The following is a 12,640-nucleotide window of genomic DNA, read 5'->3' on the forward strand; positions in this document are numbered from 1 at the left end:
ATGAACCACGGGAAGCCCTGTTCCTTCAAGACCAGGCTGTAACAGATGGGAGAACAGCTTCAGCACAGAGAGATCCTGCACACAGTTAGGCACTTAATTCTCAGTCGACTCAGGAAAATGGGAATTATTTATGCAGCGCTGGCTCGTTGGCTCGAGCTCCGGCATGCCCTCGGTCAGAGGGGAGGCAGCGTCTCTTCCGCAATGTCCTTTAGAGACGTCTCTGGTGTGGGTAGGGCGTAAGCTGGTCATGTGTGCTGGCTCCTCTACGGAGGAGGCACGTCAGGGAGCCGATGGTTTGGGCTCACGTCTGCCACAGGCAAAGGAAAAGAGAGGGGCCTCTGGTGTGTGTTCCAGCAGAGTTTATTAGCAGGAGGGTCCAGGGACCAGAAGGGCCTTGAGAAGGGTTGTGCACACAGTTTTATGGGGGGGAGTGAATCAAGATGGGGAAAAGGAAAGTGACCAATAGGGTACAAGCAAAGGGGAGGATACAACTTAGCTTTAACCAGTGGGGAAACAAGGAGGCAGGAGTTACAAGTGGGAGCCAATAGATAACTAAGTAATGGAAAATTTTCCAGAAGCGGGGGAGGCAGCTTGGACCAAGGTGCCACCCAGGGGGATGCAACTTAAACTTCAGTGCCACCCATGGATCCGCCCTCGGATCCACTATCTTGGGGCGGGGAAATCCACCCAGGGGATGGCCTCAACCATGTTTGATTGCCACAGCCCCAAAGGGGGCTGGGCACTGCAATATCTCCCCTGTTTTTATTTATTAATTTTTGAAATGGGTCAAAAGAACAATCTTAACCATGATAAAAGCTAAGTAAATTAAAAGAACAACAAAGACAATTAACAAAACATAACATGATTTTCAACTTAAACAATGATGGTTCCCGTGAACTCCCTCCTTTTTTCAAAATAAAATGAAGGGTCACTTTGGGATAGCAAAGCACATTAGGGAAGATTAGGGAGAGGAGGTTTGTCTTTTCAGGCCTGGGAGGAGAATGTCTTTTTCAGGTGACCTTGCCTTTTCTCCTCTTCCAGGCTGTAGCTACTTCGTTGTGTTTCCCTCCTGTAGGTGGTGATCTTAAAAAGGATTTGATCCACTTTCCAGGGATCCATTTTGGACACCCTGGAGTGGATACATACCCATAGCCTCTACCCCAAGTTACTAGGGGGTAAGGGCCACATATTTGTAAAGTGTCAGGGTCTTTAACAAAGACCTCTGGTCTCTCTGTTAATTTTGCTTTTGAAGAGTTCGTAAAGTGCCATAAGATGGGAGCATTGGGTTCTTCAAAAGTGCAATTTAAAAAGTTGAATGTGAACAGAGCCTTGGATAGTCTTAAGATAGGGGCGGCGATTTCACTGCCGCCTTTTTGCTGCTCTAGCAGCTTCTTCAAAGTCTGATGTCATTGTTCCACAATTGATTGGCCTGTGGGTGAGTGAGGGATACCAGTGATGTGTTGCACACCCCACTCTTCCATGAAACTTTTGAATTCTGCGGGGATGTATGCCAGGCCATTATCAGTTTTAATTTTCTTTGGTGTCCCCAGCACAGCAAAGGCCTGGGTCAGATGGTTGACAATGTCTTTGGCCCTTTCCCCACAGTGGGCTGACGCAAAGGTCGCACCGGAAAAGGTGTCTACAGATACATGAACGTATTTTTGGCAACTAAATTGGGGAAGTGGGTGATGTCTGTTTGCTATACCTCACAACTGCCTAGGCCTCAAGGGTTAACGCCTTGACCTAATGATGGAAGCTGGTGTTTTTGGCAGTTGGGTCATGTCTCCACAATAGCGTTTGCCTGGTCATTGGTAAGGTGGTACATCCGGACGAGAGCTGGAGCATTTTGATGGAACATGGCATGGCTCAGCTGGGCTTGTTGGAACCTATTAGGCAGGTTTGCCAATTCCACGGGCATGGCTAAGACGTCTGCTCTCCAGTTCCCCTCCAGATTCATTCTGCAATGAATCCTGGCAGGTCAGTATGTGATCTTACATGCATGACATAGAATGGTTGCTTTCAGTGGGAGATCAGCTGAATCAGTTTCGAAAGCAAGTTGTGAATTGTTGGACTTGCAACCTCCTTTAGTAGGGCTCTCTCTGCCCTGGAAACTACACCTGCAACATAGGCCGAATCAGTTATCAGATTAAATGGCTCATTGAACCACTCAAATTCTCTGACTACGGCTGCAAGCTCTGCAACTTGTGGTGATCCTTCGACCACCTGCACATCAGACTCCCACTTCTGAGTGTGAGGATCCTTCCAAGTGATTACAGATTTATCGGATGCTCCAGAGCCATCTGTAAAATTGTCAGGCCATTCAATGGTTCTCGACTTTGAATTTCTCTTGGAATCATTTTGAAGACCAAATTAAACAATTTGTCTCTGGGATTGTGGATGGAAATTTGGCCTGGGTAGCTGTCCAGGGCAAATTGAAGGTGCATGTTGTTTTGAAGGAGGTTATCAAGCTAATCAGTTGTCAGTGGTAAGTAGATGCACGTAAAGTCACACCCTGCAAAGGTGTGGAGGTGGGATCTAGCCTTCATCACCAACTGAGCCATGAGCTCCTGTGGCGTTGTAATGCTTTTGGACAGCTGGTGCGAGAGGAAAACCCACTTGATGATCAACAGGGGATCCCTCTGCACCTCGTCCCACTGGAAAATCAGCCCATAGAGGTATGGCATCTCCCCCCAAAACAATAAATCGAAAGGGCAGACCTGGGTCGCAGTGATGTGCCTGCCTTGACGACGACACTTCTTGAACTTTCAAGATGGATTCCCTCTCCGCCTCCATCAGATGTCTCAGTGAACGGAGATCATCATTGCCTCATAGTAAGTTGAACAGAGTGGCAAGGTCTTCAGTCGTCAGCCCCAGGAGCGGCCTCACCCAAATGATAGACTCACGGAGTTGGTGGAGTTCCTGCAAGATCTTGGGGTCATCATTAATTTTAATTTGCTGGGGAACCACACGCTGCTTATGAATCGTAAGTCTTGAATGGAGAGGTCCTCTGGACCTTTTTGGACTGGATTTCGAATCCATTGGCCTCCAAGGTCCCGATTACTTTCTCTAATGTCCTGTCCAGGTAAATTTGATTGGGGCGCACACTAAAACATTATCCATATAGTAGAGCACCACCGCCTTTGCTGCCAACTTCTGGACAGGGGACAGAATGCAAGCTACTGGCAGATGGTGGGTGAGTTCTTCATGTCTTGCGGCAGAACTCACCAGTGGTAGTGCTGCATGGGAGCCTCTCGGTTGATTGTGGGCACCAAGAAGGCAAACCGGGGCGCATCGTCTGGGTGTAGGGGGATCTGGAAGAAGCAGTCCTTGATATCAATGACTGCTAACTTCCACTGCCTAGGGAGCATAGAGGGTTATGGCATTCCAGGCTGCAGGGGCCTCATGTCCTCAATGACTTCATTAATTTTCAGCAGGTTGTGGAGGAGCTGCCACTTGTCTTTCCCTGGCTTCCTGATCACAAAGACTGGGGAGTTCCAAGGGCTGTTGGAGGGCTCAATATTTCCTTTCTTCAATTGCTCCTCCACAAGTGCAGTGAGCGCCTGCAATTTTTTTTATTCAAGGCCCACTGGTCCACCCAGACAGGCTTATCAGTGGTCCAATTGAGCTTCTGAGTGGGGCACTCCGCAGTGGCCCCTACTAAAAATACCGAGGCCAAGATGGCATTTCAGCCTGGGCTCCCCATTGAGACATGAGATCCCTGCCCCACAATGTAAACCCGGAGTCAATAACAAATGGGCGGACTGATGCAACCTGCTCCTCCAGACCCTCAACTTGGACAAGAGTCCTGCTTGTCTGGGCAGGTATGGATCCTCCCACGCCAGTAACAATACCTTCCGTTGGCTGCAACTCCCAGTGTGATGGCCAATGGTTGGAAGAAATGACCATCACGTCTGCCCCCGTGTCCATCATCACCTCCCAGGCTGATATCCGAGCCTTGGCAGGACAGTCTGCAGTTGAGCATTGGTTTGTCCTTCCCAACCACCTCAGTCCAGAAGACAGATGGGTTGTAGTTCTGTGGTGAGTTTCTGGGCATGAGGATGGCTTGGGCGACAACCTGGTTGGCAGCAAGGAAAAAGGGCGGGTTAATACACTGGATGTTAACAGTGAAAAGTCCTTGTGGCCCCACTTGGACGATCTCAGGTGTAATTGAGATGTCAGGTGGTATATGTGTCGTGTCCCCAATTACAAATAATATGCAGTCTTTGAGACTTCCACAACTTACAAGGACTCTGTGAGGTGTCATGGAGTCCATCGAGGTTGAGGCGGTGGTAGTGACAGTCTCTCGAGATGCAGCTCCTTTACTTCTGTCCTCATGCGGGGCTGCAGATTTGCACTGGTTCATCAGTTTTCCGGCTGCATCCCAACAGGGGCAGGCGATGTCATTTGCCCTGGGGAGACAGCTTGGAAATTGCAGTTAAGTGGAGCCAGAGCTCTACAATTCCAGGCTAAATGCCCTTGTTTCCCACACCTGTGGCAGATCCATTTAAAATTCCTTTTGTCCTGAGGTGCTGTTGCCTCAACAGCACCTGTGGTTCTCACTGCATTCCCCCTTGTTTTTAAATTTTGTTGGCCAACTAGGACTAATGTCGTGCAAGCACGAATCATTTGGTTTAGCGTTTGTGGAGGATCAAATGGAAGATTTAGAATTACATATTTACATGCCTCATTCGCATTTGTTTTTGCAATTTGTGTGATTATATTTTCTTTTGGTTTTGAATCTTCAATTTGTTTCTCCACCACAAGTCTTAATTTGTCTATGAAATCAATAAATGGTTCATTTGGTTGTTGCCATATCTCAGTATAATTTAATTGAAGCACCAATTCAGGGGGAATCATTAAAAAGGCTCGCTCTGCTGCATGCTTCACCACATTCAGGACTGGCTCCGGTGTGTTTCAGGCTTGGTCCTGTGGCTTAGTCAACAACCCGTCACCAGTAAGGTGGTCCATGGAAACCCCTGCATTGTTTGGGTCTTGCAGTAGGACTGGGAGGACGTCTCCTAGTTGTTTTCTCCATTCCATTTCCCACATCTGGAATTAGGATGGGGAAAGCAAGCAGGAGAATATATTTTTAAGGTCATGCGGGACCATCACTGTGGTTGTGAAGGTTCCCGCAGGAGAGTCTTAAAATATTGACTCTCCCTCCCAAACTCCTTCTGGGCCTTGCAAAGCTCTTTGAGACCAGAGGAGTCAAAAGGTTTCCATGCGAGGTTGTTACCAGCTTGGTTATAAATAACTGGAGTGGCAAAGGGATTGGAGGGCGCTTCCGGTTCCGATTTCAAGATGGCGTTGGTTCCGGTTTCCACATTATGGGAACCAGAAGATGAGGCATGTGAACCGGAAGGTCCCTCCCAGTGGGTGGGAACTGAGGACAAAAGGGAGTGGCCACAAGAGGGGCGGGAGCTCCCGACGCAGGGGGTGGTACCCAGCGCGTGGGAGGAGCTCACAGCAGTCACGTCCAGGGGTGGAGACAAGAAAGGGTTGGAAGGAGAAGGAAGAAAAGGACAGTGGGAAGAAGGAGACATAATGAAGGGCCATGCCATGCGGTCCCCTCCAGTTTGTGGGAAGGCGGGAAAAGGGGGAAAAATGGCAGGCTGGGAAACTTCATCTCCGCCATTTTGTGGGGAACAACATTTCGAACAGTTATGGGGACTAACAACTGGGGAAGAGGGGATAGGAGATTGGGTTTGGGTAGAGGGCGAAATAGCCTGACCAGGGATATTACGACGGGCAGAGGACTGAGGAGGGTCAGGGAGACGGTGGCAACCCTGTGCCTCGAGGCATTTTACTCCTCCCAATCTTCTCAACAAAGGGGAAGTGGGATGAGGGACACAAGGGGAGGAAGGAGGGATATGGGGAGAATTGGGGAAAACCTTGTTTTTTCTTTTACTTTCTCATTTAGTTTTTGCAAGTCCCAAAGGACTAAAACCAGGGGGTAAAACTTTTCCCCTGAGGTGTCTCCACTTTAAATCAGAAATTTTATCACCCACAGCTTGCCAGAATGCAGACGATTTTAAATATGCAAGGTACACCTAAGGAAAGTAAAAGAAAAGCCACCTTATGCATTTCTTCAGCAACCCCTTTGAAAACACAAACCCACTTCCCTTAAGGGACTCGCCAACCTGGATGTAAACCTCTCTTTGAGGCTGAGAGAGTTTTGATCCCATGGCTCTCTCAGCACTCTTTTCCACCCACCACCCACAAAAGGAAAACTAAACAAAAGTCCCAGGAACCAGGAATACTCACACAAAACTCAGATGCTCCCCCTGACGGAGCCACAGACATCCAGTCCTGGAAACTGAAAAAGCACGGGTGGGGTCCTCCAGGACAGGCTGCTCTCTGGAACTGCGAGTTGGCAGCCTCCTCTCGGAGCACCACTCTTAGAACAGACGTACTGCAACGAGAGGCATTGGCAGCTCCAAGGATGTGGACACTTGCCATCCTCTGACGACAAGGATGTTGCAGGAACTCATGCTTGTGAGTCCCTGTTTGGGTGCCAGACTGACGCAGTGCTGGCTCGTTGGCTCGAGCTCCGGCATGCCCTCGGTCAGAGGGGAGGCAGCGTCTCTTCCGCAATGTCCTTTAGAGACGTCTTTGGTGTGGGTAGGGCGTAAGCTGGTCATGTGTGCTGGCTCCTCTACGGAGGAGGCACGTCAGGGAGCCGATGGCTTGGGCTCACATCTGCCACAGGCAAAGGAAAAGAGAGGGGCCTCTGGTGTGTGTTCCAGCAGGGTTTATTAGCAGGAGGGTCCAGGGACCAGAAGGGCCTTGAGAAGGGTTGTGCACACAGTCTTATGGGGGGGGAGTGAATCAAGATGGGGAAAAGGAAAGCGACCAAGAGGGTACAAGCAAAGGGGAGGATACAACTTAGCTTTAACCAGTGGGGAAACAAGGAGGCAGGAGTTACAAGTGGGAGCCAATAGATAACTAAGTAATGGAAAATTTTCCAGAAGCGGGGGAGGCAGCTTGGACCAAGGTGCCACCCAGGGGGATGCAACTTAAACTTCAGTGCCACCCATAGATCTGCCCTCAGATCCACTATCTTGGGGCGGGGAAATCCACCCAGGGGATGGCCTCGACCGTGTTTGATTGCCACAGCCCCAAAGGCGGCTGGGCCACCACAACAGATTATGTTTACATGGTACAATAGAAAGTGAGGCAGAGGGCTCAAAGTTAGAGCCAAACGTGCTAGCATGTACTCACAGAATGGAGCAAAGCTGTGCAGAAACCATACTTGGGCCCTCAAACCAGACATCTCCTCAGCATGTCATGGGCCTGATACTAGTTCGACTGGCTGTGAGGCTCATAGCCAAAAGACTCCACATCATGCCAGCCATGTTGCTTCTGACTGCAAAGTTTCATAGTTCACTGCCTGAGGCACTTGAAAGATTTGACAGGTGCTCCTCAACATCTCTAAGCAGATCCATGTACCCAGGTTTTAAGTAAGGAGTAGTTCCAGGACCTCTACTAATGCCACTCCTTGAATTTAAGTCACTCAAATAATCAAGCATGTCACTGATACAAAACAGCCGAAGCCATGCCTGAGGCTGAAAGGAGGTAAGGATGGAAGATGACAGACAAAAAGGGGAAAGCCAAGTCAGTTTTAGGATCTGGAATGAATTGAGAACTGTATAACTCAGCCACCTGCATCTTTGGAGCAATAGTTTTAAGCCCAGAAGCTGTCCTTGATAGACGGACAGTTACTCTAGCTGGAAATACATCCCACAAAGGCAGTTTCACACCCTCCATTGGCAGCTGTCTTTTTTGTTCCATTCCTCTAACAAACCCTCCATGCTCGATTTATATTCTTATTCCTGCTCCATCCATAATTACTTCTACCATCCTCGTGGATTAACATGAACAGTTATGCTGCTTCTCCTTGTGAGACTGTTTTGATGTGAGATAGTCAGGTCCCATGTTCCCATCACTCATCTCTGCATTACATATTCTCACTTCTTTTCCACACAGGTCTTCATTTCCAAAACATCTATCACATTAGCTGCACTTCTTTGATCTCTCTCCAGCTTGTCTGGGTCTCTTTTAAAACATGTTGCCCAGAATTGAACACAATATTACAAATCATGTGTTGACTACAGCAAACTAGGAACACTTGCCTCACATGTAATACTCTTGGTAGTTCAATGAAGTACACGAGTAGCTATTTTTCTCATTAGTACTGCATTGTTTACCAACTCAAATCACCACCCACTATAATCCCCAGATACTTCCCTATGGGCTAAATACATGTCCCAAAAGATTTCCCGCATTCTATATTTATTTTTTCTTATGTGAAACATGTTATGTTTGCATTTAAAACTTCACTTGACTGACTTCAGTCTGTTTCTACTGTTATCTTTCATACAGTATTTTTAACTGTGCTCTACAAAGCATTCATGACTCTCTTCAGACTATTTTTATGAAAAAGTAATAATGAAGAGATTCTGAGAAACATTTAAACCCCCATGAGTACAGAGTCCTCATACATCAGCATATCCTGGCAATGAACAAATAGCAATTACTGGTTATATTTGTTTAAACTTACTTTATTCAGAACAGACTGGAATCTCACTATGGCAGCTATAGCTCCACCACATACCTGAGCTTTTCAGAAAAAAACTTCACACAAGGAAAAAAACCAGTATGGGCACTGCATTTCTTTCCTTCATTAAGATAACCACCAAACACATAATTTAACTTGTCATGAGTCATTCGTAACAAACCCACATTATCTTCTATTCATTGTCTTACTTTCCTCTGTTAAGATTTCACTGCTCTCTCTGTAACTGTAGTATTTAAGGACACCAGTGAGTGAGAAAAAAAATATATGAGATTTTTTTCTTCTGTACAAATCAACAAGAAGTCGGTTAATTAACCCAACACAGTCTTTTGGTCTCTTTCAGTACCTGAGCTAAGACATGCAAAGCTACCTCCATATCTCCACACTGCACTCCAGCCTGGAACATGCAAAGAGAAGCTCTTGTTACCCTTAAGTACAGACACTGAACACAAAATAAAGCAGATTTCTGGCAGTCACTGATAGCTGAGCATTCCTAAATTAAACACACCTCCAGCTCCTCTCTCCTCTGATTATGATCTCCACAGATTTAAAGCCTCCTCAAAATGAGAAACTTTGTAAAGCATTTATTTCATTCTGTATCTGCCAGCAGAGAGGTCCAGCAAAAGACAGACTTCAGAGTCCAGACTCTTCTTGTTGTGTTCATCAATTTTCATTTATTTCTGGCAGAGAAAGCTAACTATGAAACAAAGCTTAAAAAGTGGAAGGAGTAACACCACATAACAACAAAACATGAATGATGTCTGCTTAAACAGAGTGCAGAAAGAAGGCCAACTGATTGAAGAGTTTGGGGGTGATGTGAAAATGAAGGACAAAATTCTCATATAGACAAATCAAAAGGAGAAAGGATAACAAGCTGGGTCAGTAACACAAACCAGACTGTCACTAGGATCAAAGTCCAAAGCTCTAGGAGACAGATTAAAACCTTTGACAAGTAACCCTTAACAATGACAGTATGACCTGCAATTTGAACGAAACCATTCACTCTGGAATGAGGTGAATATGGCTGTTGAACAAGAGACATGATGAACAAAGACACTATGGCTGAACAGAGTCTGCACATCAAATTGATGGGTATGCTTGAGGTTCACCATGTAGAAAACAAGGTCACTAACAAGCAACATATCCTCATCAAGATTTTTGGGGTTTCAGCCCAGACAGGCACATGCTACTAGAGATTAGGAAATATGCTGCTCACATCTTCAAAGAAAGCACCAAGAATCTTGTTTTGTCCAAGAAGATGTCAGGCAGGCATAACATTGGTCATTAGAGACAAGAGAATCTCAGGATACAAAATAACTCTCACAAGTAAAGTCCTTGTTTTTGAAAACCTGCAGTGCTGGTTGTCTACATGGGAACTTCAGTCAGATACTGTAAGAACCTAAGTTACAGGACACTGTTTATAAAGTGAGAAAGACTGAATTAATCTAGTATAGTGCTCTGACAATGCTACAGAAGAGCTGCATCAAAAATGTGCTAGGAAAAAAAATGTGAGAATGGGACTAGAAATAAGTGAGCCCAAAAGGCAGCACTGGAAGTAATTAATGATGAGTTAAATTACTGACTATTCAAAAATATGTCTTTAGAAACCTTCCAAAAGAAGAGTCTTTGGGATCAAAGCATAAATGAAACTTCCAGAACAATAAGTCCCTTAAATAATATTCCAACAGCAGAAAGAGGGATCTCTGGGCATTACAACTTCCATCAGGGACAGGAAAACCCTAGACCTCAATTTAGGTGTGATTTTTTCTTTCCTGTTGCTACATTTCCCCTACCTACCTCTCTCTTGACTACCACCTCCTTCACACCTTGTTTCCCTTTGCTATGTCTCATTTTCTAGCCATTTGCCTCAGAAAAGTCCAGTTTAGATAGCCCAGAGTTGTCTTACAGAGCACTGGTATCATCCAATGTCTTCAGAGGAAAAGAAAAGCTGAGTGAATTACTGAGTTTGCCAAGTTTTGTAGTGACAGTAACTTTGTTCCTCTGAGAGTCAGCAACTCAAGAGTGCATGTTTGCTGTTTCTATGCTCTTTTCTGCCTCCTTCATCTGCTTGTCTTTCTTTGCTTTCAGAAACAGAATCAGATTGTAACGACGGCAGAATCCTCAGATCCAGCCACAGACCCATACTGTGTGTTCTTTTTCCCAAAGTGGAAAGGTACTATGTTTCACATTTGAAAGACTATTGAACAGAAGATTTCCTTAGACAAATTCAATCATCCACAGTTTAAGGAGAAAAGAATCTCATTGAAACAAATCTTTCTTCTACTTTCCAAATAAACTGTCTCCTTTTCTATCTTTTAAGGTTAAAAAGATTTTGAGAGGCTCTAAGGGGTAACATCCTCAGACCACAGCCTCGTGAATTGTAGGAATCTCTGTCCTCAGCAGTAGAATACAGAACTGCCATGGATCCACACTGGTATAGCCTAAAGTGGAGTGCAGCACCAGTTGTGCTAGCTCAGTCCAAGCACCCCAGGATGCTGCTGCTCCACAGCTAACCAGCCCTGACTTTCAGCACCCTCGGACTAACATGCTAGAGAGGGTTCACATTCACCCAGTGCTGTAATTATGTTCTGTCTGCTTCCAGCTCAGTCGGAACCTAGGTGTCCCTGCAGCAGTTGCAGATCTCTGCAGAACAGAGATGTATAAAGTTCTTGCATATACCTGATGTTATCCAGAACCAGCTGATGCTGGACGGAGAAAAAATCTTACCCTTTGCAAACACCAAGAGAGAAGAAAATGTGGGCATTTACTGACTTGGTCATCGTGATTGCTACAAATAAGACTCAGCTCTGCTATGTCTCTTCTGTGAATAAGGTAGACTTTTTTGTAATCAAGAGATTGATTCTCTGAGGCTGTCCTCACTTGAAGTTATGCTTTAGTTCTGATTCTGTGTTCTTATGTGCTGGTTTTATCCCCATAATGAAGGGAACTGCTCAGAGAGGTAGAGTAGAGAATCCTTATCTCCTTTTTAATCTAAAATTTTATTTCAAAGCATTAATCAATTTCTGACAATCAGAAAAACAGAAATTTTCATTTTTACTGCCCTGTCATCTTCTTTTACCGGTATCATTACAAAGATAAATTCAAAATCCTTCCCTCCTACATACTCAAAAAACATCTGGAATTAAGCCTCAGAATTAATATCTCAAAATTACAGTGCAGATCAGTGTTCTGCAATGCAAGAAACTTTTAGCTGTCACGTATCCTGGCTCCAACCTAAAGCTCCGCACACTTTCTGACAACTAGGGCTGTTAATATGAAAAAAATCTTTGTAAATGAATGTATTGCTTTATTAAATACATCTTCTATAGAAACACATTTTAACTCTTGCAACCAAGTTATCTCCTGAATTTTTCTCCAAAATATCTCATCTACTGTCATGAATCAGTAGTCCAGAGGTTGTTACTGCTGGTTTTATGTTTGCTTCTAAAGACTGGAATGGATACAGATCCTAATCGAAACCTCACTGAAGTTAAAGAGATTCCTCCCTTTTTTGTAGCATTTCTGGATCAGTGTCATTACTGAGGCTTTCATGCTAAGATTTCATCTTTACACAATAGGCCAACCTCAAATCTGCTGCAAATAAATACAAATCTTACGATTTTATGTTGGCAACAAGATTTAAAGCATTCCTTAACATCACAACAATCACTGAATATGATGCAAGCAAATGTGTTTATTGGTCAGGTTGAGTTTCCACAAACTTGTGAGATCCATATTTTCCAACTTGTAAATCCTTTATCTTTTAAAAATAAAAGAAATAAGGAAAATTACAGTTCAATAAAAAAAAACATTAGCAAAATAGTTTATGCAACTGTTTGTATGATGCACTTCGACATACTGAAGCAAGGTTTAGATAGCCATCATTGTCCAACTTCAGGAAATAAATCTAATTGGCAACTCAATAAATACATTGTGTTCTAAGTTGTACCATAAACTCTAAACTAATCATAAGATTTGGTTTCTAATGGGAGGCATTCCACTGATGCTTTACATGTAAATAAATAAGACTATCTGTAAATAAATAACCTTTCAGATGTCACATAA

At 44.8% G+C, this 12,640-nt stretch overlaps 1 long non-coding RNA gene across 1 annotated transcript; it reads right to left on the minus strand.

Moving 5' to 3' along the window:
• Nucleotides 1–344: 344 nt before the first annotated feature.
• On the minus strand, nt 345–10,944 carry LOC109144042. Its single transcript, XR_002044520.3, has 2 exons — nt 4,244–10,944; nt 345–4,075 (listed from the first exon to the last, which is right to left on the minus strand). It is a non-coding gene; the product is annotated as an uncharacterized LOC109144042 (long non-coding RNA).
• Nucleotides 10,945–12,640: the final 1,696 nt, after the last annotated feature.

This window comes from Corvus cornix, chromosome Z, assembly GCF_000738735.6.
Source record: "Corvus cornix cornix isolate S_Up_H32 chromosome Z, ASM73873v5, whole genome shotgun sequence".
NCBI lineage: Eukaryota > Metazoa > Chordata > Aves > Passeriformes > Corvidae > Corvus > Corvus cornix.